The 25,074-nt window shown below is 57.3% G+C and overlaps 1 protein-coding gene across 1 annotated transcript in view; it reads left to right on the plus strand.

Annotated features, from left to right (window-relative positions):
- The window catches only part of Grin2a (glutamate ionotropic receptor NMDA type subunit 2A), a 324,945-nt gene that overhangs the window by 62,308 nt on the left and 237,563 nt on the right, over positions 1-25,074 (plus strand). The window lies entirely within an intron of this gene.

A 25,074-nucleotide genomic window follows, 5' to 3' on the forward strand; every position in this document is an offset into this window, starting at 1 on the left:
CGGGGACGCCGGGATCTCCTGCTCTGCAGACAGCACCCCGCCTTGGGCAAGGACCACCGTCCCCGGCCCCAGGTGTGCTGTCCTTCAACAGTGGTGACTCGGAGGCGTGTGACGCACGGGCTCACCCAGAATGCACCACAGCACTGTCACGCCCGATGGGCATCTTCAGAGCGGCGTGGGCTCCGGGTCTTGAGTTTCTCCTTTCTTAATGGAGGTAGTGACCGCTGCTGAGAGAATCTGCTCCTGTGGGTGGGCTGGGCCTCCACTGGAGAAACACAGAGACCCAGCTACACTGGGTCTTCCTGTAGCTTCAGGATCAGCCCTCTGTGGGCACACACCATGTACACAGTAAGTGCTCACTAGGTCCTCAGCCCCGGAACTCCTGCTGTATCTGTGGGCGGGGCCAGTGTCTCAGGGCAGCACTCCCTGGAGACAGTGCTCAATGTAGTGTGTGTGTGTGTGTGTGTGTGTTTTTATTTATTAAATGTTTTTTTAGTTGTTGATGGACCTTTATTTTATTTATTTATATGCAGTGCTGAGACTCGAACCCAGTGCTCACACATGCTAGGCAGGTGCTCTGCTGCTGAGCTACCACCCCAGCCCCTAAATGTAGTTTTTGATTCTGGAGAGACCTCAGTCTGAATCCCGGCTCTGCCACTGGCTTGCTCTGTGGTCTCAGACAAGCGACTGAACCTCTCTGAACATCCTCATTGAGGAAGTCAGTGGTGGTATCAGGAGTTCCCGTGGTGACTTGATGAGCTGATTATGGGAAACGCCCCGCCTGTGCTTGGTCCATATTCATGGCTCTGTAAATACCATTGCTGTTCCTCTCATCTTTGAGACTGCCACCCGTTGTCAGTTTCCCTGTCACCTTTGCCTACATGAAAGTGGTTTGATGTCTTAGAAATTGAGACTAAACTTTGAGATAGATTTCCCCAAACCTGCCGATAAGCCCCTCGAAGTGCAGCCCTAGCACTTCCCTCCCGGGGGAGCCGCCTCCCAACCAGAGACCAGGAGGCTCTGCACGGGCCGCGGTTTCCCTGTATCCACCTGGTTCCTTCCCGCTGGAGACTCACGGAGGCCCAGCAGCTCAGATGGACCCACAGCCTCCGGTCCTCCTTCCTTACTGGGAGACGAGGCTCTTGTCCCAGGTTTATAAAAGTCTCCCCAACAGTGGATCAAGAGGTGTTGGCCGGAGGGAAGGACCGTCCACATCTCAGCCCTCAGCGAGCCTGGGACTCTGCCCAGCCCAGGGACCCCAGCACGGGCTGTGACCCACAAAGCACCCTGGTCCCTTGAGCCGATTCAGTTAAACAGACGATTCCTTTTCACTGGGGTTTTGACCCTTGAGGCGAGGGGCAGCGCGGGGCTCTTGATTACTGGTTGTCGCTTCTGCTCCTTCAGATGGTAGCGGCCAGTGTCTCCTCTTCCCAAGATGCTCCAGGAGCAGACGCCGAGGGGCGTGGGGCGTGTGAGAGGTCTATTTGGAGGGAAGGGGCGTGAAGGCGTGTGACAGATAAAATGAGGACGCGAAGCCGTGGCCCTGGGCCAGGGAGAGGCTCTGTGTGTGACCCTCTCGATGCCTTAGAAGCCCTGTGTGGCCAACCCAGCCGTCCTGGACACCCCTACCTGTCCCCTTGTCCTCCTGGCCAGCGATAGGGGCCACCCTGCAGGTCCCCTGCTGTCTGACACGGGCCGTCGGCACCCGCTGTTCCTTCCTGTGACTCCCGGAGCTGCCCATCTTCTCTGCTTAGGTGGGCATTCGCTGCTGGTCCGTGTGGCCACGTTTCCTCTGGTGACCGTCGGATGACCCTGCCCCCGGGGCTCTGGCTCCACAGGGGGAGGGTGACTGTCTCACCGTCTTGGTTCCTCCAGTGCAGGCCGCAGGGCAGATGCCACAGAACGTGGCTGAGGAGCAGACGTGGCAGAGCTGCGCTGAGCTGAGAGTGAGCCTCTGGCTCGGGCCGGGGAGCGGCTCCTCCTCGCTGGCAGAGAGGGTCCTCGGGCCTTTTGCACCCAGCCCTGGAAGCAGGCTCCCCCTCCTCTGGCTCTGGCCAGTAAATCAAGACTGTAGAGATGGCAGGGCCAGGTCGCCGGGTGGACAGATCTCCCCTGGCCTGTCCTACCCCGGGGAGAAGGAAGCCCTGTTTCGTAGAGCCCAGGGAGCTCGGGTTAGCTGAGGAGGGCCGGGAGGGACGGGATGACACCCCGGGTTCCTTTCTGGGTCGACCCCTCAGTGCTGAGTTGGGCATTCTAAGACAGGTCCCCGAGCTCTGCGCTCTGGTGATTTGCATCTAATGGCTGAGGATGGTTTTCTCTCTTTTAAAATGGTGACACTGCTTGCGGCAGTAGAAGAAGTTCCTGTGGGAATGACCGTGCCCCCGCTTTAGGGTGTCTTTATACGGAGCACGAGGCGACATCTCAGAATAGGTAGTTGATTTTCATGATGGTTTCACAGTTCCCCACGGTGATGCCCTTTGTAAGCCTTTAAGGTCAAGGAAAAAATTGGTGGTCATATGCCTGGACGGGGAGTTTTAGAAACTTCTTTGATCCAAATCACTTAAGCCGAGGGAGTTAAAGGACGCGCAGGAGCCCCGGCTGCACCGCAGGGCCCTGTGGCATGAGCAGCCCTCCCCGAGGGGACCGGCCTCTGCCCGCAGCGGCAGCCGTTTTTAGGCTGGTTCAGTCAGCGCTGCTTCACCGCGACCAAAGGACCTCGCAGAACAGCACAGGAAGGAAAGTTCATGTGGGGCTCATGGTTTCAGAGGTCTTGGTCCACAGATGGCCAATTCCCTGGCTCCGGCCCAAGGAGAGCCGGAACATCGTGGCGGAAGAGCGTGGACGGGGACAGCAGCTCAGGACAGGGCCCCAGGAAGCAGAGAGAGACCCGCTCACCAGGGACAAAATAGAAACCCCAAAGGCAAGCCCAGGGACCCACCTCATCCGGCCACACTCTGCCTGCCTACACTCACTGCCCAGCCAATCCACATCAGCGGATTAATCCACCGATGGGGTTAAGGCCTTCGCCACCCCGTCTGAACCTCTGGACTTTGCCTTGTCTCCCAGGTGCGCTCCTGGGGACACCTCATACGTACACCTCATACGGGAAGTCCCTTTCCATCCCTGGGTTTCAGGGAATAGGGGAAGAGCCCCTCTCTTGGAGCTGGTGTCTGATCTGGTGGGAGGGTCAGGCCCCCTGGATTTGATGGGGGCAGGATGAGGTCAACAGATTGCTACAAGGACACAGGTCGGGGTAGAGGCTTCTGAGGGAGAAGCCCAGGCCCCTCCCAGCACCCCCACTTCTGGGCACTGGGTGTGGGGGCCTCTGGCGACTGTGTTGTCAACATTTCTGTAAATTTGCAAATGAATTTGTCGATGTGATTTTTGAAACTGTGTGAGCCCAGGCCCTGCCCCAGGCTAGTGGACTCGACCCTCTGGGCGAGAGGCCCCGCGCCCGTGGTTCTGTGCTGAGGTTGGTGGGTGACGCTCCCTGGGTGACTCTTCTGGGCCTCCTGGGTTGACAGCCCTGTGGCCGGATGGGACGATGACATTCTGACACTCTGTGGACCAGTGGACACCCAGGGGGACAGTCCCTGCAGGGACGGACTGTCACAGTGCAGATTCCCACCAGCAGCAGCTCCTGGGGACTGTTAGGTTGGGGGTCCCCGGCCGCACCCAGGCTGCTGGGCCAGACTTTGGACAGCTCCCCGCACCTCCTCGCAGCGCCCAGGGCCTGGCCACCAAAGCCTCCTCCGATCGTTGGTCTGGCGTGTGCTTTAAGTTGCTGACTTTTAGTTAATACGTTTGTTTTAAAAGGGAACTTGGCATCAGAGCCAGAAATGGAAAATCAGTATCACTTCCTACAAATAGAAGGAAAGTGTAAAAATAAATACATACGAGGAAGACCGAGCGGCGCTTCCCTGTCTGTGGGGACTGCTGGCTCCCTCCGGCTCGGTGCCGAGGCCCATCTCTCCCTTCAGAGGACAGACCGGCAGTCGTAGTGGGGCCTTTGCGACTTTTTCCTAAACGGTTGAGACAGACGTGAAAGGAGCAGCTCCCTCACCTTCTGATTCGACGCTGTTGACCTCCGTGTCCCTGGACTGCCCCAGACCATCACGGCCAGCACCAGTGGTACCGACACCCTGGATTCCGGTCATTGCATGCATTGGTTATGTGTTCCCTGGGTGGGCTCCAGGACCTGGCTTGAGGGAGACGTGGAAGGCAGGTGGGCCTCCGGGAGTCTGGGAGTCGCCTGGGACTGTGTGTCCAGTATGGAGATCCAACTGATGGGGTACTGGCCAGGTGAGAGGTAAGGGCGAGCGGCCACCAGAGGAGGGCCTGGGAGCAGAACCCAGGAGGAAATCCTACACTTTACTGTGGACTTTGCCCTCTGGAGGCATGTGGGGCCGGGGGTGAGGGGCTTGGGACCCCCAGAGGTGGTAGAGGGCTGCTGAGCTCCTTTCTCCTCTCAGTGGGTCTAGATCTTTGCTGGTCAAAGCGTGGTCTGTAGACCACCAGCACGGTGTCACTTGGGAACTTTCTGGGAACGTGGAATTTGGGATTCCTCCTCGTAAGATCTGCTAAATCCCAGTCTGTCCTGTAATACTGTTGGTGGGTGACTTGTGTGCCCGTTAGAATGGGAGATTACCCACCAGGTAAAAGCACGTGTGATTCACAATAAGCAAGCATGGGGAGCACCCAGGTGTCCTTCAGTGGATGGATACACACACACTATCTGGTGTGTGCAGACAGTGGAATATCATTCAGCCTTGAAAAGGAAAGAAAGCCTGTCACGTGCTGCAACATGGATGGACCTTGAGGGTATTTTGCTAAGTGAAATAAAATGCTCACGAAAAGATGAAGACTGTGTGATTCCACTTTTATGCAGTGTCTCACGTGGTCCCACTCACAGAAACCAAGGGCTGAGTGGTGATGGCACAGGCGGCCCTGGGAGGGGAAATGGGCATCGCTGTTTAATGCCACAGTTTCAGGTTTGCAAGACGAAGAGGTCCTGGAGCTCTGTGGTGGAGCAGCAGGAGTGTGCTTAGTGCTGTTGGAGGCACACGTAAAAATGGTCAAGATCAGTAAACTCTGTGATGTTAAAACTGCAGTTAAAATTAAAAATAAGAAAAGGAGCACCACCTTTATTTACTGAAAAGCCGGGTAGAGCGTACGTCTCGAGCTTCGGTGGCCTCGGGCCCTGGGGGCCGCGAGGAGGTGCAGGGAGCTGTTCAAAGGCTGGTCCCATCTCTGGGACTCCCACCTAACAGTCCCCAGGAGCTGCTGCTGGTGAGGATCTGCCCTGTGACGGCCCGTGCCTGCATGGACTGTTCCCCCTGATGCCCACTGGGTCCACAGAGTGTCAGAATGTCATCGTCCCATCCGGCCACAGGGCTGTCAACCCAGGAGGCCCAGAAGAGTCACCCAGGGAGCGTCACCCACCAACCTCAGCACAGAACCACGGGCGCGGGGCCTCTCGCCCCACAGGTCCAGTCCACTAGCCTGGGGCAGGGCCTGGGCTCACGTGGTTTTAAACATTCTGTCGACAGATTTGGAGATGTTTCCACGCTTACGGGAATGTTGACAGCACGGTGGCGGGGACGCCCTTGTGCCCGAGACCCAGGCTCACCGGCTGCTTACGTTTGCCCGCTTCCTTCACACACTGTTGGCAGGAATGTCACCGCAGGGCCACTGTGTCCTCCTTGGTGCATCCTGTCCAGAGACACGAGGCGCTGCGGGGTCCGGAGATCGGTGACATTAATTTGGGTACTTGGTTGAGTCTCTGCAAAGCCACGATCTCCTCTCTGTCATTGGTCAGGACTGGGAGCTGGACACGTGGAGACCCAGGCTCTTCCTCGTCGAGGCTGCTGGCCAGCTAGACCCCCTGGCCGTTCCCAGCGCCCTCCGTCCTTCTCTTTATCAGTCGGGGATCTGCTAGGGAAGGACCCGCCCTCAAGTCTGTCATGGGATCACGACTCTCAGCCTTTGGACGGACTGTGAGTCCACCCGTGTCATTTTTATTCGTGCTTAAATTGCCGGCTTTGGCCAGTGAGCACTTCTCAGCCAGCTCGTGGCTCCGCAGACCAGCCCCTGCCTGAGCCAGCGCAGGCTGCGGCGACCGTGCCAGGGACGGGCCACCTGGGCAACAGACTGTTTCCTCGTGATTCTGGAGGCCAGGGTCCAAGCTCAGGTGGCCCTTGGCGGGGCTTCCCTCTGCCCTCTTCTCTGGGTGCGCCCTGGCCCTCCCTGGCATGGTGTGCTGGTGACGAGCGGGAGCCCCTCCCTCTTCTGATGGGGCCACCCTGTTACTGGATCAGGGCCCTGCGCTCACGACCTCATCCAGTCTTCCCTGTCTCCAGCACGCACTGCCCCGGGTTTGCCTGCTGGGGACCAACACGCCGTGGCCGCCGTGGCTTTGGCACACCTGTCGCCCTCCGGAACAGCTGGAGAGCAGCTCGAGGCTCCAGGGTCTCCCCACTTTGCCTGTCCCAGCCCTGCACCCCACGGGCACCACGTTCTGCAGATGCGGCTGGCTCTCTCTCTCTCTCTCTCTCTCTCTGTCTCCTTTTTAGTTATACCTGATGTGGGGATGTATTTGGATGTGGCACACACATGGAGTGTAGCTTCCCATTATTGTGGTTGTACATGTCGTGGAGTTTCTCGGGTCGTGTATTCATACAGGAACACGGGAGAGTTCTGTCTCGTTCACTCTCCTGTCTTTCCTGTTCCCACCCCCTTCCCTCCCCCCACCCCGCTTGTCCAATCTGGTGAACCTCCCCCAGCCCATTGCGAGTCAGCCTCCTCGTATCAGAGAGAACATTCAGCCTCTGGTTCTTTGGGATTGGTTGTTTCACTTAGCATGACTGTCTCCAGTTCCATCCATCATCTCATTTTTCTTTATGGCTGACTAATATTCCATTGTGTGTATAGACCACAGTTCCTTTATCCATTCATCTGTTGAAGGGCACCTAAGTTGGTTCTATAGCTTAGCTACTGTGAATTGTGCTGCTGTAAACGTTGATGCGGCTGTGTCCCTGCAGTGTGCTGATTTTAAGTCCTTTGGGTATAATGCTGAGGAGAGGGATAGCTGGGTCAAATGGTGGTTCCATTCCCAGTTCTCTAAGGAATCTCCATCCTGCTTTCCAGAGTGGTGCACCAATTTGCAGTCCCACCAGCAGTGTGTGGGTGTGCCTTTTCCCCACATCCTCGCCAACACTCGTTGTTACTTGTATTCTTGATGACCGCCCTTCTGACTAGAGCAAGACGAAGTAGTCAGTTTGGATTTGCGTTTCTCTAATTGCCAGAGATACTGGATTTCTCATCTATCTGTTGGCTGGTCACGTTTCTTCTTCTGTGAAGTGTCTCTTCAGTTCCTTTGCCCACTCGTTGCTTGTGTTATCTGGTTTTTCTGGTGTTCAGTTTTCCGTGTTCTTTATATATCCTGGACACCAGTGCTGTCTGAGGGGCAGCTGGCAAAGGTGTTCAGGGAGGGCGACTCTCACAGTCATGGGCAGTGAGTGCAACAGCTGTGCCTGGGACCCTTGATCCTGTCCCTCCTCCGGGCTTTCCCAAGCCTGTCCTGTTGTCCCCACCCCCTACTGTGTTTGCAAGAGACTCGGGGGCATCGTCTCGGGGCATCGTCTGTTCTCTCCTTCTGGGTTAAGAGCACTGTCACCCATCAGGCTCCGTCTTGTGTCGCCCCATTGGTGCTTGGTACAGTGCTGAGCACAGAGTAGTTGCTCAGTGAACCCTGGAGCCCCAGGCGCTCTGTGTGTCCAGTAATTCTGCCTGGAGACCTGGGTGAGGAGGAGGGAGCGCCCCAGCTCTCTCTCACCCGCCCCCCGACCCTCGGGCCCCTTCCTCCTTTACAGAAGAGGAGGCGCAGCTGCCCGAGCCCCGTGAGCACCTGGCACGGAGGTTCCCACGGTCTCTGTCCGTAGCCTTGAGCCAGCAGGACACACGGTCCCCTTGGACGGACTCTGTGGCCCAGCTCAGTCTCCTGGCCACCCCACAGTCGGGTGGGAGCTATGGGACCACGGACCCCCACGAGGAACAGAGCACTGGGCAGCAGTACAGCTGGGTGGTCTCTGTGAGGCTTCTGCTCCTGCCACCGTGGCCAGGGTGTCCTCCCAACAGCCGGGCGCCCGCTCTCAATCGCAGCACCAGTCCCTGCCCCCTAGTTATAGCAGCCCGCCTGAGTCGGGTGCCAGTGCCGTCGGGCAAAGAGACATGCCCTTGGAGCAGCTGAGGACGCCCACCCCTCCCAGAGGTCAGGGCTGACCTTGGGGGTCCAGCAAGGTGGGCAGCTGCTGGGACGTGGAACCCACAGGGAGGACAGCCTCTGGTGGTGGAGAGGCAAGGAAAGAGGACGTGGTGTCTTGGGACCTGCAGGCTTCTGCTCAGCACTGCACCAAGCACTTCTGTGTCTACCCCCACCGCCATTCGCACACACTCCCCTGTCTGCAGTGGGAGGAACCTGCCTCTTATTCCCTGTGGGTCTCAGGAGGGCCGGAGGTGGCTCTGAAAGCTACTTACATTTTTCTTATGCTTTGTGATTTACTGCCTATGAGTCGAAGGGGTGGAAAGCCTGTTTGGAATGCTGGCTCCATTAGGTTAGCATGCTGTTGATCTTGGGCAACTCACAAAACCTCTCTGTGCTGCAGCTTCCTCAAGAGGGATAAAATAGAAGTGACCCTATCCGTAGGTTTGTTATGAACGTGAAACTCTCTAAGTTATTTATTACCGTAAAAGGGCAAATCATGGAGAAAGAATGGTGCCCATTTCTGGTGCTCCTTTTGGAGAAGAGAAGTTAATATTTAATCAGACAGAGGAGGGCTGCTTCAGTCAGAGATTTGGGGGAACTTACCAAGTCTTTGAAGACATGACGATCCCTTTCCACTGCCTTGCCATGCCCTGAGACAGAGGAGGGGACGCTGGCCCTGCGTGGGCACTGATGAGGTGGGGAAGCCTCCCCCGAGCTCCCCTCTGGCTGAGCGCGAGCTGACCCCTCGGTGTAAAGACGGCTGCTGCTGGACTGTGCCAGACTCCCTTTCTAGAAGTGCAGGGAGTGAAGACAAGTGCGTGTGACTATTGTGCTGTCTGTTGCTTGGGTGGGATTGTGCGGAGACGAGGAGGTCAGAGCCCCGCCAGCCCCACAGACCTCTCCTTTACCTCCCCTGGCTCCCGCTCTCTGAAGGACTAGGTTGGACGTACAGTGGCCCCGGTGGCGAGGGAGACTCTTGGGTGGGCTGGCGGGGCTTCCTTCCTTTCTAGCCTCATGGATGCAGATCCACATGTTGTAAAATGCACTCATGGTGCTGTACCACCCAGCGGTGTTTGAGTCGAGGTGCAGACTCTGCAACCATCCAAGTCGGTTTTAGAATATTCCCGTCCCCCTGCGGAATTCTCCCCAACCTGCCCATCATTGCTCACCCCCACCCAGCAACGGGGTCCGCTTCCTGACTCTGCAGAGCCACCTGCTCCAGACATTCCATGCAGAGGAGGAGGTGGTTTCTGGGTCTGGACCTTCGTCCAGCCTGACGTTTGTGAGGTCAGTCCACGTGGACACCCGTGCCACCAGTCCCTGCCTTTCGCTTACCCAGCAGTGCCTCGCGGTATTAACAGGCAGCGTGGTGTGCCTGTCCTCACCAGCTAGTGGGCATCTGGGCGGTTTCTCCTCCTTATCTGTCACAGCTATGCTTCATGAATATTCATGTCCAAGTCTGCCCAGACGCATGCTTTAATTTCCTGGTTGGATACCTGGGGAGGGGAAATTGCTGGGTCATATAGTAAGTTTATGTTTGAATTTTTAATACAGTGCCAAGATATTTTCCGGGTAGCTGTGCTGTTTCACATCCCCATCAGCAATATGGAAGGGTTTCCGGTTCTTTCTCTCTCAGCTAACGCTGTGTCCCTGGCTCTTCTTACTGGAGTCACTCTGTGAGTTTGTCAGGACATCTCACGGCCATTTTGGTTTCCATTCCCCTAAGGAATCATGGTGCCTTTCCATTGTCTAGTAGCTATTGTCTTTGGAGAAATAAGTGTTGGGATTTCTACTCCTCTTTCAACTGCGTGTGTCTTTTCCTGTTCTGAACTGGTAAGGGCTCGCTGTGCTGGGCGAGCTGCCTGCACTGAGCTGCCCGCTGGCCCAGGACGCCTTACGCACCCTGGGTACATTTCCTTTGTCGTAGGCATGGTCTGCAGGTACCCCTAGCCGTGTGGGTCTCACCTCGTGTGGCTTCCTCTTGACATAACTGTCCTCGGCTCCAGCTCAGTCCAGGTACGTTCCCTGGCCCAGCCCTCCCCCTCCTGGCCCGCCCTCAGCTCCGGCTCTTCCTTCTACTTATTCACAGGTTTTCGGAATGAGTCGAGATGGGTACCCACAGGGGAAGGCCACGTGGATGACGTGGCCCCTGGGCTGCTCAGGTTGCTTCATTCACCCTCCCTCCCGTCGCTCCCTCTCCCTCCTCTCCCTCTCCCTGTCCCTCCTGTCCCTCCCTGTCCCTTCCCTCTCCCTCCTGTCCCTGTCCCTCCCCCTCCCCCTCCCCCTCCCCACCTCTCCTCTGGGGTCACGGGGTCCCCCCTGCCTTCCCCTACCTTGCTCTGGCTTTTCTCAGCGGAGTCTCTGGAGTGAAAAGTCTCAGTTTTAACGAAGGCTGATTCATCATCTTCCCTCTTACGGCTCATTAAGAAACAGGACCTGGTGCCGTCTCTGAGACTCTTCAGGACTTTCCCACCAACAGGTCGCGGCAGCTGCCTCTGTCTTTCTTTTCCTGGAACTTTGTGGTCTTAGCTCTTGCCTTCAGGTCTGCGATCCACTTGGGGTCGAGTTTTGAGTGTGGTCTGAGGTAAGGGTCGAGGTTCCCTCTTTTCTGGGGGCATCGAAGCTCCCAGCATCGTTTGTGGAAACACTGACTTTCCCCACGTGAGTCCGCTTGACACCTTTGTCAAAAAGCCGTTGGTGCAATCAGAAGGTCCATTTCTGAACCTCAGCTCGGTTTCCTAGCTGGTACCACTCCGTGGCTCAGTCATGAACTTGTAAGTGGCTCAAGATCTCGATTCTGTTCCCAGACCATTTTGCCTATTTCAAATGTGTCCGTTTTTGGTCACTGTGACCAAGATACCTCTCCTTTAAGCCCAGCCTCGAGGAGAAAAGACCTATTTTGGCTCACGGTTTCAGCCATCTCAGTGGCTCCAGGCCCGAGGTGAGGCAGGCATCAGGGCGGGAGGGCGGGTGGGGTGAGTGCTCAGCTCCGGGCAGCCAGGAGGGAGGGAGGGAAGGAGGGAGGGGGCGCTGGGGAGAAGATGAGCCCCTCGGGGCACGCCCCCTCGACCTGCTTCCTCCAGCTCGGTCCCACCTCCCCGTGGTCTGCTGAGCCATCCACAGAGGTCACAGTCCTCAGGACCCAAGGGCTTCCCCCGAGTTCCACCTCCAAACACACGAGACCCTGGGGACATTCACGTCCAGACCTTAGTATCCTACCGTTTGTATTTCCATAAAGGTTTTAGAATCACTCTGTCAGGCTTGACCGAGCATGCCCGTTGGGGTTTTGAGGAGGACTGAATCTGTTGGGGACACTCTCACATCTCACCAATGTTGAGTCTTCTATTTTGAGAAAATGGAGTGCCACTCATTTAGATTCTCTCTGATTCCTCTTAGTGTGTTTTTAGCCTTCAAGGTACAGACTTGTACTTCCTTTGTTAACTTTATTTCTCTGCATTGTACTCTTTTCGGTGTTCTTCTGAATAGACTTGTTCTCTTTCTTGACTTTATTTTTTAACTGATGCGTAAAACCGTAACAGTTGAACGGTAAGGCGCCGGGGGATGTTGAGACCTGTAGACATTGTGTAATGTCAAACTTGTTTTCTGCAGTCCGTTTCTTTCCTGTGGAAACTCAGTTGTCACTGTGCATGCTTCGTGACCTTGCCGAGTGCTGTCCCTTAGTTCTACTGACCGACCTTGCCGAGTGCTGTCTCTTAGTTCTGCTGACCGACCTTGCCGAGTGCTGTCCCTTAGTTCTACTGATGGACCTTGCCGAGTGCTGTCCCTTAGTTCTGCTGACCGACCTTGCCGAGTGCTGTCCCTTAGTTCTACTGACCGACCTTGCCGAGTGCTGTCCCTTAGTTCTGCTGACCGACCTTGCCGAGTGCTGTCCCTTAGTTCTACTGACCGACCTTGCCGAGTGCTGTCTCTTAGTTCTACCGATCGTCTGTGAATTCTGCAGGGTCGTCTGCAGGTGGAACAAATGTCACATGTGAGCAGAGACAGTCTTATTTCCTTTCCCTGTGGGACGACCTCATTAATCAGACTTGTCTCTTTAGTTCTATCTAATCACACCGGGTAGTCGGTCTGGAAAACACGGGGCCTTGTTGCAGGGGCTGGGGTTCAGGTGTGAGGTGCTCCCCGCGTCGCCTGTCAGTTCAGAGGTGAAGATGGGGCTGGGAGAGCCTGGGACCCCTCAGTCCCTGCCAGTTGGAGTGGATCCACTAGTGGTGGCTGTGGGCGGGGGTGTGGCTGGGGTTGGTGTTGGGCCGTGCTGGGGAAGGCCGTCTGTCCCACAGTCCCTTGGTCTTCCTGGCCCTCTCTGCTTCCCGCCCCACCCTGGCTGAGCAGCTGTCCTCTGCTGGACCCTTCCTCCAGGATGTCTCCCTCACCCTGGGCCCCAGCAATGGAGCGGCCACCTGTGAACGGAGCCCCTGAGACTCTGAGCCCCAGGCAGACCTTCCCTCCTCTGAGCTGACCTTGTCAGGGTTGGTCACAGAGGTCGCACAGCTGAGTATCCTGCTCATCTCTGGGGGGACATTCGGTCCTTTATCACTGAGTGTGATGTTGCTGCAGTATTTCATTTTTATTTTTTTAGAAGGCTCCATGGGTTGGAGGTGTTCTCTCTCTTCTGAGTTTGTGAGGGCTTTTTGCCGGGAATAGTCGTTGCATTTCAGTGAGAGCTTTTTTCTGATCCGTCAAGAGAACCATGAGGTTTTTGTCTTTTCCCTGTGCTCTACAGAGAGACAGTGAACTTTGATGATAATGTGATTTAAATCGATATAAAAACCAATCAGGTGAGATGCCGCTGCTGATTATTAATCTCCTTCTTACAGATGAGAAAACTGAGCTCAGAGAGGTTAAGTCCCTGCTCGCGGCGGCACAGTTAGGATGTAGGGGACAGGGTCAGAGCCTGCATCGTCCTGCCTTCTGGCGCTGTGGCAGGAGGCTGCTGATTGTGCCCCTTGCTGCTCCCCAGCTCAGGGCACCTGGACACACCAGCTGTCTTGAAGCTTCTCGGTCTCTGCCGAGGCTCCACGAGAACCAGGTCCCCAGCTGACTCCTAGCCGTGGGATCCTTCTGGGAAGCCCGGGCAGGCATCTGTTTGGAGGACTGCTGCCCCCCGAGAGCCCACCTCGTGCCGTGGTGGGTGGGCTGGTATTTTTAGAGCTGGGCAGCTTAGCGGTGGCGCTCTTTCCCCGAGGTCCGTGGATGAGCCCAGGAGCAGCATATGCGCGGCTTGGCTGGCCTGGCCCGGGCGCGGCCCTGCGCTGCGGAGCAGATTGTCCTGGGCAGAGACGTGGCCAGGGTTTTTCTGTGCTTCCTGATTTTTCCTGAAGAGCTCCTCCCCTTGGTGAGCGTCCCTGAGACCTGCCTGTGCACAGCTGCTTGCAGCCTGAGCCATGGTGGCCTTGCTTCCTGCAGTTCAGCCCAGCGGGCAGCCGCTGGCCCCCCGGGGTGGGGTGCATGTCCATGCCCTGCTCCAGGGAGGGAGAGGATCCAGAGGCATCAGATTCTGGTATCCTTGCTCCTCCGAACTGTTACCCACGTGGGCCGAACCCTCCTGGGGCTCAGAACCGACGGCGTCACTGGGAGGCACCCCCCACTCCAGTCTGGTTATCCTCAAAAGCTCTGGGTGGGATGACCAGCCGTTCCCCGTGTCGGTAGGCGCTGGAGACCTGCACAGAGGGAAAGAAAGCGGGGGGTGTGAATGGTGGGCACCCCCTCAGGTGTGATGGATTCAGCAAACCCTGGCCTGGGGCTGATTGGGAGGGTGGGCTTTCTTCTTGAGCCACCTGGGAAGCGGGCTGTGGTGGCCCACGCCTGTCATCCCAGCAGCTCAGGAGGCTGAGGCCGGAGGATCGCAGGTTCAAAGCCAGCCTCAGCAACAGCAAGGCCCTAAGCAACTCAGGGAGACCCTGTCTCTAAATACGATACAAAATAGGGCTGGGATGGGGCTCAGTGGTCAAGGGCCCCTGAATTCAATCCCCAACACCCCCCAAACTGGGGAGTGGACAAGCGCAGCCCCAGGAGAGCTCCTGGCGATCCACTGACAGAATGGGACAGACCTGGGACTTCTCATCCGTCCATTCACTCTCTATTTTCTGTGGGTTGTCAGGAGCGTCACTCGGGAGCAGCCTGTGTGGGGGTAGCCCGTCCTCTGGAGCTCCCTGGCCGAAACCCTTGCCGACACAGCTTCCTGCTCCCGGCGACGGGTGCCTGGCTTGCAGGTTGGTGCGTGGATTGCAGGTGGATCCGCACCCAGGTCTGGACACGGCTCCCGGCCACAGGAAGCAGGAGCCAGGTGGGCAGCTCCTGGGCTCCCATGATCATCCATTCAGCAGGGGTCACTGAGTGTCTCCCACGTGTCGGGCCCTGACCGAGGTCCTAGTTAGAGAGCACCGAGCCAGATCCTCAGCCTGGCCCTGGGGGCTTAGCTGCGAAGGCTGGAGGCAGAGACTAAGCCATGTGCCAGGTGGCGCGGAGCCTGGAAAGCAAAGTCAGACCAGAAAAGTCAGATGTCGAGTTGGAGGACTTCCCCAGAGGGACGACTGGGCTGCGGGGGGGCTGGAGTCGGGTGAGGCAGGACTGGCAGGACATCGGCCCCCAAAGGAGACTGTTCCCCTGGAGGTCGCGTGGTCACCCTGCCTTTCTCTTGCCTCCTCCAGTTGGGATTCTACAGGAGGGCAGCGGCTGGGCCTCACTCTGGTCTTACTGACCTTGGTGTTGGCTGCAGGGTTCTGGAAGCTTCTTACCCCAATAGCAGACCCAAGAAGAGGCCTGAGTTCCTTTCTTTTGGGTGATGGAGATTGGACTCAGGGACAGTTGGCCCCTGGGCCACACCCCCAGCCCTATTTTGTATTTTGTTTAGTGACAGGTCTCACTGACTTGCTTATCTCCTCGCTTTTGCTGAGGCTGGCTTTGAACTTGCAATCCTCCTGCCTCAGCCTCCCGAGGCACTGGGATGACAGGAGTGCACCGTGGGGCGTGGCCAGAGTTACTTTTTTAAGAAATTCTTGATTGACCCATATATTTGTACCTGTTTCTGAACTGGACTTGTGCACATTCCATCTATGAGTGAGACACGTTGGCGACTGATATGAGTCGCGGTGGGCTCTGTGCGAGGCATAGGTGGGCTGCCAGTGCTAGCTCGGACGGGCAGTGCACTCTAGCGGCCCACGCACCACGTGGTTCTTTGGGTGCATATCTGTGACGTATGCTGGGGTGTTTTGACCAGTGTATAAATTGTGCAGTAATCAACTGAGAGTGATCCTCATGACCATTGCCTGAAGTCTTCACCGTTTTTTAAAATGATAAGTACATTCAAGATACTCTCTTCTATTTTGAGAGACATAGTGCCTTATTGTTATTTTTTTCCCTTCTTCTTCATCATTTTTTGGTACCGGAGATTGAACTCAGGGGTTCTTCACCACTGAGCCACATCCCCAGCTCTTTTTATATTTTATTTTGAGACAGCGTCTTGCTGAGTGCTTACCACCTCACTTGGCAGAGGCTGGCTCCGAACCCGCGATCCTCCTGCCTCGGCCTCCTGATCCACTGGGATTACAGACGTGCCCACTGCTCCCGGCTGTTAGTTTTCCTGTGCTGGGTGGTGGAGCGGCCTCTCTGATGCTCCCCCGGCCTCTCCCCACCCTCCCTCTCCTCTGCTCTGCCCACTCTGGTAACCATTGCCCTCTTTTCAGGTTCTGTGAGGTGACCTCCTTCAGATCCCGTAAGTGAGCCAGCCGCTTTGCAGACGACTCAGAGAGGCTCACTGTCTAGGAGGCACTTTGCTGAGCCTGGGGCTTAACGCGCTGGTGGGGACAGAGCCAGGGGCCAGGCCCGTCTGGCAGCCCAGCACCTCGGGTGGTGCTGAACAGGAGCTCCGTGATGGCGGAGACCTTCGCTGGTGTCTCCTGGGCCCCAGGGAGCCAGTTTGTTAAGTTGTCACTCCTGAAGTCCTGGCCCCATTGAGCGGACGAGGAGACCGAGATCAGGCTTTGCTGGCCGAGTCCCCGGTCAGGTCAGTCGTGGGAGGATCAGGAAAGCCTTCTCGAGGGAGGTGACTTCAGAACAGCAGGAAGGTGGGGGGCCGGGGAGGACCCTGCCAGGGGCAGCAGCCCCCTGGGGGCCTGGCCTCTCAGGGAGGGTGGAGAGAGGCCGGTGAGCGCGCTCGGGACTCCTGGCCTTCGCCCGGGGGCTGGCTTGGACTGCGCTGGGCAGCCGTGCAGGGGACTTCTGGCAGTGAGATGTCCCAGGGTCCAGCTGGCTTTGCACAGAGGTGGCCATTAAACCCAGTCTTGAGGAGGTCCGTGCTGCGTGGGGTCCGATGCCCCGTGTTTTCGGCCACCTCCAGAGCCGGGCACGGCCTCTCTGCTGAGCTCTCGTGGGCTGGGCTGGCCCGGCCCCCACGGGGCTGCGTGTTTGTCTTGCACATCCGTCGGAGTTTTGCACACCCAGAACCAGCTTCTGCCTCGTCCTCTCCTCCGGCTTCTGCAAATGCCACCCGGTAGGAGTTTCTTCTTGGCTGAAGTCGTTGTTCTTTTAGGCTGGAGACTCGGATGTTTCCTTTGAAAACAGTTTTTTTTTTCCCCCTTGCAAAGAGCAACTTGTCCCTCCAGTGCCGGCCCCTTTCCCTCCTCCGCGGACACTGACTTGATCGTGCTGTGATCAAGTCGGCCCAGGGCGGCCACGTGGCCTTTAATTTTTAAAAAGAGAATGACAGCAAAAGGAAATGGGCCAGGCAGGGTTTGAAGTCTGTTCTGCTTTATTGTTATCAAAGGAGGCCCAGGTGGGGGACGTCCAGTGCCCGTTCCTCAGGGGGCACTCTGCTGTCACCCCCCCTTGACCTCCTTAGGAAGGGCTGGCTCCTCGCTGGTGACTGGCTCTCTGTGGCCGTGTAACAAGTCACCACGAGCGCAGCGGTCAACACCCGATATCAACTCATGGCTTTTGAGGGTCAAGAGGCTGGGCACTGCTTAGCCGGGTTCTCTGCCCGGGGTCACCAGCCTATTGTCACAGTGTCACCTAGAGCTGTGTTCTCTTCTGAGACTCTGTGTCCTCGTCTAAACTTGCCTGATTCTTGTCGGGAGTCACTTGCCTGCAGCTGTAGGACTCTTGGAGCTTCCTTCTTCAAAGCCAGCAATGGCACGGAAATGGGGTCTTTGCTGCCTCCAGTCCTTGAGTCCAGGGAAAGTCTAAGCTTTCCATCAAAGAACTCACCCGATGAGGCCAGGCCCACCTAGGGTCATCTCCTTTTTGATGAAGTCAAGGTCGGCTGATCAGGGACCTTACTCACATCTGTAACACAGCCGCAGGAGTGACGTCTCAGCGTGCTCACAGGTTCTGCCTGTCCCCGAGGGGAGATCATGCAGCGTGTGTGTCGTTGCTGGTCATCTTAGAACTCTGCCTACCGTGCCTGTCACCTGCACTGAAGAGACACTACCCCATTCTTCCTGAACGTTGGGCCGTCCCCAAGCCCTCTCCTAATTCCATCCTAAGAGGAGGTGAAGTGTGACCACACAACACCTTAGAGGTTTCAAGTGCAGATAAAGTGGGGCCCCCGGAGATGGCAGCGGTGTCTTATTTGTGAAGTGGGAGCGTCCATCCTTAGGGCAGCTTCAGGTGGACTGATCCCTGCGCTGCATAAAGGAGGCGAGTGGCTTCAGTAAACTGGTGGAGGACGAGGTCTGCAAGGGGCTCTGTGGCAGTGCAGCCAGCTCTGGCCTCCAGTGCCACGGGCTCAGCGTTTTCCAGTCCCTGGGTCGCGGCTTCCCATCCTGACAGGTGGGGTCTGAGGCGCCCTCGTCCTCGTCCCTGGCACGGAGTCTCCAGGTGCAGGCTGTGAGCAGGCACTGCTGAAGCCCTCAAAGGTGACCTGCTCCCGCCAGAAGCTGGGTCTTCTGAAGGCCGAGAGGCAGAGGCAGACGGGAGTTCTGTTTGTCTTTCCACCGTCCCCAGTGTCCCCAGTCCTCGGTGAAGACGGCCGAGGCCCCGGGTGCTCGGAGCTTGCTTTCTCCCCGCTCCGCGCTACTTTTAAGCAGAACGAATTCGGTGCGTTGATCCTCCGCGCTCGCTGCGCCATCTCCAGCCCCGTGACTCTCTTTGACAAACAGAGTGACAGTTGATGGAACGTGGTTTTAATGAAGCTGCCTTCACTTGGAGCCCCTCTCCGGGAGGGAGCATGTGTGAGGAGCCGAGAGCTTCAGAGTGCGCGGGGAGCAGGCTCCAGGGCTGCGGCCGCCAGGCAGAGCCGGGGAGAACAAGGGGACCAGGCACCCCCGGGCACATCGCCCGCTCCGCCCCGGCTCCCGGCCCTGTCTCCAGTGGGCAGCTCTTCGGCGGGCACCTTGCTTCATGCTGGACGAGGACGAAGCCACCCTGCCTGGTCCTTGAACGCTGGCACTGAAGCTGCTTAGGACTGTCATTCTCTCACGGTTGGAACTTTGCAAAAGCCAAATAAAACAAGATGGCTCTGGTTCTGCCCTCAGGTGCAGCCGGGGCTTTGTGCACACGGAGGGTTCTCCAGTAGAGATCTGCAAGCTTAAAGGGGTCGGGGTGGGAGACACGGGGCAGAACAGGCCGGATGGGAATTGAGGATGGGTGGCCTGGACGTGGTGGGGACCACTCCACAGGTCTTCAGAGGGCTGCTTGATATGACAGGGCCGGTGCTGGATGCGTGGCCAGGGTCCTGGGCACTGTCACCGGCTGCAAGGCCCGGATGTGGGTGAGGGAGACGCTGCCGCAAGCGTCCAGGCTCCGGCCCGTCCCTCCCTGTGTGCTCTGCGGCGTGTGGATGGACCCTGACGAATCGCTGCCCCCCCTCGGCATGACTCATCTCCCTGTGGCAGGAGCGAGCTCGGCTTCCAAGAATAGCCTCGCCTGAGGGATCCAAGCTCGGAATCCCTTCCAACTTTCAGAGCTCTGAAGTTTGGCACCCACGGAGGTCTGTGCTTAGGTAACGGGTGCAGATGGCTCTGCGTTCGCCGAGCCGGCGGCTAATAACCCTCTCCGTCCACCTTCCCTCTCCACTCGATCCGGGGCCTGGCCGCGTCACACTGCTTGCCGAGGAGACCTGATCCTAAGCAGGTGCATTTTGGTGGCTGAAAGATAAAGGTGATCAGGAAGCCCATGCTTTCATTTATTTGCTTATTCGACAAATACTTGGTGACGACTTGTGACAGTCACAACAGGGGACTTGGCGGAGGTGAATCAGATCTCAGTGCTGTGCTGAATCCTGGCAGCCAGGTAGCGGGAGGGAGGGGATGCAGATAACAGTACCCTTTATTGAGCACTTACGGGATACTGTGCAGTGAGCACTTAACATGAATTAATTCCATTAGTCTTGGCAAAGGGGGTCAGTTCAGTTCTATCCTCAACCTTGATGACCAGCTGACCCCGGGGTGCAGATGGTGACCTGCTGAGGCTCCTGCAAGTCAGCAGCAACCCCCCTCCCCAGGTGCTGAACCAGGCTCTCTGACGGGCACATTTGAAAAGCACAGCGCTAGCCATGGTCGGCTCTTCCCAGAATGGGCCAGGCCCTTTCCTGCGGTCTTAGGGTGCACCAGCTGCTGTAACAAAACGTCCCAGGGCGGGTGGCTGTTCGACAGCATATTTATTTCTCACAGTTTGGAGCCACAACGTTCCCAGGTCACGGATTCCATGTCTGGCGAGCCCTCCTCCTGGTCTGTCATTCTGCTGTGACCTCACATGGAGGAAGGATGAAGGTCTTCTCGGAGGCCTCTTTTATTAGGGCACTGATTGCCCTCGGAACCGATCACCTCCTGAGGCCCCCTCCCCTGCCACCATGATGGGGGTTAGGATTTCAACATATGGGTCTTTGGGGACATCGTGACCACAGCACCAACCCCGGGCTCTGCATTTCCCTGTGCTGGCCCCTATAGGGCCGCTCCTCGGGAGGCCTCCTGACCACCCAGTTCCCCTCATTCTCTGTCTTCAGAGTCTGCTTCCTTCCCAGCCCTTTCCACGTGGGGATGTCACCACGCTGACTTGTTGGTCCATATACTGTCCCCCAAGCCCCTAGAACCTCAGCCCCTGAAGTCCTGGACTGCGTGTGTCTCAGCCATCTCCGTGTCCCCAGCCCCCAACATAGGGCTGGCCCATGGCAGGTGCTCCGCGGGCTTCTCTGGGTGGCTGGGGAGGAGCTGGGCACGGTCCTCACAGTGGGGAACAAACCCTGGAGCCGTGAGCCAGTGGCTGTCACTGGGTGACCACTCTCCTGACCACGCTGTGAAGAGGAGGGGACCAGGGACCAGAAGGCACGGCAGAGGTTTTGATTTTATCTTAGTTCTGTGGTCGGTCTGTGATGGCGAAGAAAACCAGGTCCCAGAGCCCTTTCCTGGTGGACCTGCCAGTGGGAGCCCACGGTGCCCGCAGAGAGCCTGCCGTGTCCTCCCGGCCCTCAGCTGCCCTCCTCTCTCCGCCCCAGGGACTGAGCACTTTGTCCTGTGGGGGCTGCCGCAGGCAGACGGGGAGAAGACGTCTGCCTCAGGTGCCTGGCAAGGCCATGGTGACCCACGGCAGAGAACTGAGGTGACCGCATCCTCCCTGAGGACGTCACCCGGGGCCATCTTCTCCTGCCCCGGGAGCAGCCCTCTGAGGACCCCAGGTGCTCGCGGCTCTCTCCTCCACAGGCGCATACTGGAAATCGGACTTCAAACAAGTTCCAGAATGTTCTACGTGTTTGACCCGAGACTCACTCTGCAGGGACGTTCAGAGGCGGAGTGGTTGGACCCGGTGATGAGCTGTGACCCCATTAGTGGGTCAGTCCACCAGAGAGTCTAGCAGTTGAGGGGACCTACGGGGTGGCAGCTGTAGGCAGGTCGCGTGTGACTGGAGGAAGAGGTCATTGGGGTGTGGCCTGGGCTGTACCCCGCTCCCCCTGCTTCTCAGCTGCCAGCGGCCCTTCTCCGCGCCCTTCTGCCGCCATGTCCTGCCTTGCCTCAGGCCCACAGCAGTGGACTTGGCCCCCAGGGACAGAAACCGTGAGCCCAAAGTGAACTCTGTTCCCTGAGTATTCTGTCCCAGGAGGCAAAGCCGGGGACCACACTGACCGGTCAGGCTGTCATCCCCGGCCCAGTCCAGGTACTTGGTGGCGAAGCCTCGGGGTGCTCGTCCCGTCCCCTAAGGACAACAGGCTCACTTAACGGAGGTGTGGCACCTCATTAGCAGGTCAGGGTCGGGATGTAGATTTCGTGATGTCACAGTCACTTGCGGTGACCGCGCCCCTGGTTGGCATCAGCATTCACATTCCCCTGTGAACCCGAGACGGGCACTCTCTTGGGTCCCACGGTGCACCCAGGTCATACACGAGGGAACATCTCTTTTCATGATCAGTAGAAGTCATGGGTACGGGGAAGAATCGGCCAGAGAGAGAGAGTCGGTCGGCGGTTTCAGGGAGTCGCTGATAGTCCCCAAACTCTTGAGGTTGGATGGTGATGTGTCACCCAGGACAGGGACGTCAGAGCTGGGCTGAAGTTTCAGTCAGTGCGGAGGAAGGCCTTCCCGAGAAGACCCCAGGGAGGCGGAGTGGCCCGCGCAGAGGTGCAGGAGGGACAGGGCTTCCCTCTGATTTCTCAGGCCCCACCCGAGTGCTCTGGACCCACGTGACATGGGGGCAGTTGAAGACCCCACTCAGGGGGCTGGGGCTGGGGGCAGAGCGCCTGCCCGGCACGTGGGAGGCACTGGCTTTGATCTCAGCACCACATAAGATGAATACAGGTGTCACGTCCACCTACAGCTTCACAAAAGATTAAAAATCAGGTTTAAGCCAGACTCCTCTCCGGGGCAGGGTCAGGATGCAGGTGGTGGCTCCTGGGACGGCCTGTGGGGTGCTCTCTGTCCTGCGTCCAGCGATGCCGGGGAGGCCGTGACCCAGCCTGCAGCTCGAGTTTCACTTCTGGTGTCCCCTCCGTGGCCCTGGGTGTGAGCTGGACACTGTGAGTGGAGCTCTGTGGGTGCCTGCGCGACGTGCCCCTGGACGTCCTCTACTGTGGTTTTGGGTCGCAGCCCGGTGCGGCAGCCCACTGGACCCTGTGCTGAGTTAACTGGCAAAGCTTAGTGGGCTTCCCATGGCGGAGGGTGGATGGCTCAGCCCCAGGATGGACTCCTCAGTGACTCAGAGGACGCCCATGGGTGTGGGATCCTCAACCCACGTTGGTGGCCGCCTTCCCAGGTGAAGGAGCAGAGCAGGCGGTCAGTCCACGTGAAGCAGGAGAGGTCCTTCACACGGTGCGTCTTCTCTCGGCAGCGTGGTGGGTGCAGACCGGTGTGTGGTCTCCCTGTTCTCCCTCTCCTCACAGGGCACGGCGGCCAAGAGCAAGGCCTGGGGTCCCCAGTCGGGCTCAGAGCCGAGATTACAAGTACCAGTCATGGGACCTTGGACCAGCGCGCTGTCTCTCCGGCCTCGATTTCCTGGTCAGACTGTATGTGACTGAAAGTCCCACACGCAGGACGGAGGGAAGGAGGGACCTCCAAGTGTCCAACCACAATGGATCAGGTTCTTTTCACGCGCCCAGCACTGAAAGCTGTTATAACCTCCAGTGCACAGACGGGGAAACTGAGGCGCGGTGGCTGGTGCGGCCCACTGGCACGGTCAGCGCTGAGATGTTAACCCGGGCAGTCTGGTCCAGAGCCACCGTCCACTCCTGCACTGCGCCGTCTGTAGACAGTCCTCCTGAGAACTTGGAGGATTCTCCGAGGGGCACGGATGTCTGACCTATGCAGAGTGCTCAGCCCCGTGGGGAGAAATTGGTCCACAGATGCACCTGGTCTTATTTTTAAATGGTTTGAATCGAGATGTAATTCACATAGCATAAAAATTGACATTAAGGAAGATTTACAGTGCAGTGGTTTCTAGCATATGGACTAATATTGTGCACTCCCCTCACCAATCCAAAACATGGCCAAACCCCCCAAAGAAGCCTCGCACCCATCAGTAGTCGCCCACATCCCTCCTCTCCCTGAACACCTGGAAACCACTAGTCTCCTTTTTGATTCTATGGATTTGCTTATTCAGGACATTTTATATGAATGAATGAAATAAAATACGTGACCCTCTGTGCCTGACTTCTTTCGGTTTGCGTGATACTGTGTACATCTGTGCTTCAAACTCATGATCCTCCTGCCTCAGCCTCAGAGCAGCTGGGATTAGAGGTGTGTGCCACCAAGCCAGGCTAACCGTTCTTTTTTATGGGTGAATAATATTCTGTTGTGTGGACATACCATATTCTTTTCATCCTCCCTCATTGATTGACAGACATTTGGGTGGTTTGCACTTTGCGGCTCTCATAAATATTGCTGCTGTCAAGGTCTGGTGTATCTTAGGGGTAGAATGCTTGCCCAGAACCACAAATAATAATACTACTGCTGTGGACGTCTGCACACAAGTTTTCGTTTGAACATCTGTTTTCATTTCCCTTCACAAAAAATACATCTCTCTCTCTCCTTGGAGCAAGGCTGTAAGGTCACGCAGGAATCGTGTCTGGCCTTTGAAGGGCTGTCGGCCGTTCCAGGCAGCTGCACGGTTCAGCACCCCCCAGCAGCAGTGTGCAAGGTTCCCATTTCTGCACGTTCTTGTCAGCGTTGGCTGTTTTCCGTTATTTTAGCTTTTTGCCAGCCTAGCAGGTGTGAAGTGGTATCTCGTGCTTTGATTTGCATCTGCTAATCACCAGGGACGTCAAGCTGATTTTCGGGTGCTTGTTGGCCATGCGTTTGCCATTTCTATGAGAAGTGTCAGCTGAAATCCTTTGCCTGGTTTTAATCGGATGGTATTTTTATTGTTGAGTGTGAATACTCTTTCTATGTTCTGGCTGCTGGATGCTTATATATGACTTGTAAATGTGTTCTTCCGTTCTGTGGGCTCTTTTCTCTTCCTAGTGCCGTCTGATGCTCGTGGTTTTCATTCTGATGAAGTACGGGACTGTCACTGATCTGTGGGCCTTTCTTCCTTGCAGACATGACAGTGACTTAGGAATCAGTTAATGTCGTGCCAGTTTGGGGGGTAAGGAAAGGATGACCAGACCCTAGACTCGGGGGGCGGAAGGGGAGGAGGGAAAAGGACCTTCAAGTGACCTGGTTGAGCCAGGACTTTGCTGGCCACCAACGCCTTCTGGCGGCAGAGCCCCTCTCCTAGACCAGCCCAGCGGCTCTGGCCTGTGGCTAAACAACTCATCTGTAGAAGCTTCTTTGGGCCTTCTCCATGGTCTTGCCTGGAAGCTCCTCCCGTTTCCTCTGGGCTCCAGGAAAGCCTAAAATGCTTTTGGGGACTTAGAGTTGAGGAAGGAGAAGAAGAGAAGCCGTGGGAAAATACCGGGGAACAGAATCTGCCAGTTACGCTGTGTTCATGCTCGAGCATTCTCCAGGGGTCCCGCGTCCCTCTAGAATCCTGGTGCCTGGAGGGGGAGGGGGAGGGAGGGCGGGCGGTGCTGGCGGTGCTGGCGGTGACAGTGACCCGGTTGTCGGGCGCGTGCAGGGCTGTGCACCCTGGGTCCCGCTGTCGTATAGTGCAGCAGCGAAGACTCTTAAACAGCTCTGGAGTGTGGTCAGCCTGCGTCTGCCTCCGAGCACCTTCCTCTCCGGCCCTCCACGGCCACCTCGATGGAGTCCAGCCGCAAAACTGACTCCTTCCCACTTGAGAGGGTTCAGACTTCCATGTGGCTTCTCCCAGGGAGCTTGGGAAAGGCGCAGCTTCCCGGGGCCACCCCTGGAGAGACCAAATCCAGATCCGGGGGTCGGCCCAGAGCCCTGGGTGTTCTGACACCTTGAAGGCCCTGCCCGGCTCTGGAAGCCTC

This window comes from Marmota marmota, unplaced genomic scaffold, assembly GCF_001458135.2.
Source record: "Marmota marmota marmota unplaced genomic scaffold, marMar, whole genome shotgun sequence".
Lineage (NCBI taxonomy): Eukaryota > Metazoa > Chordata > Mammalia > Rodentia > Sciuridae > Marmota > Marmota marmota.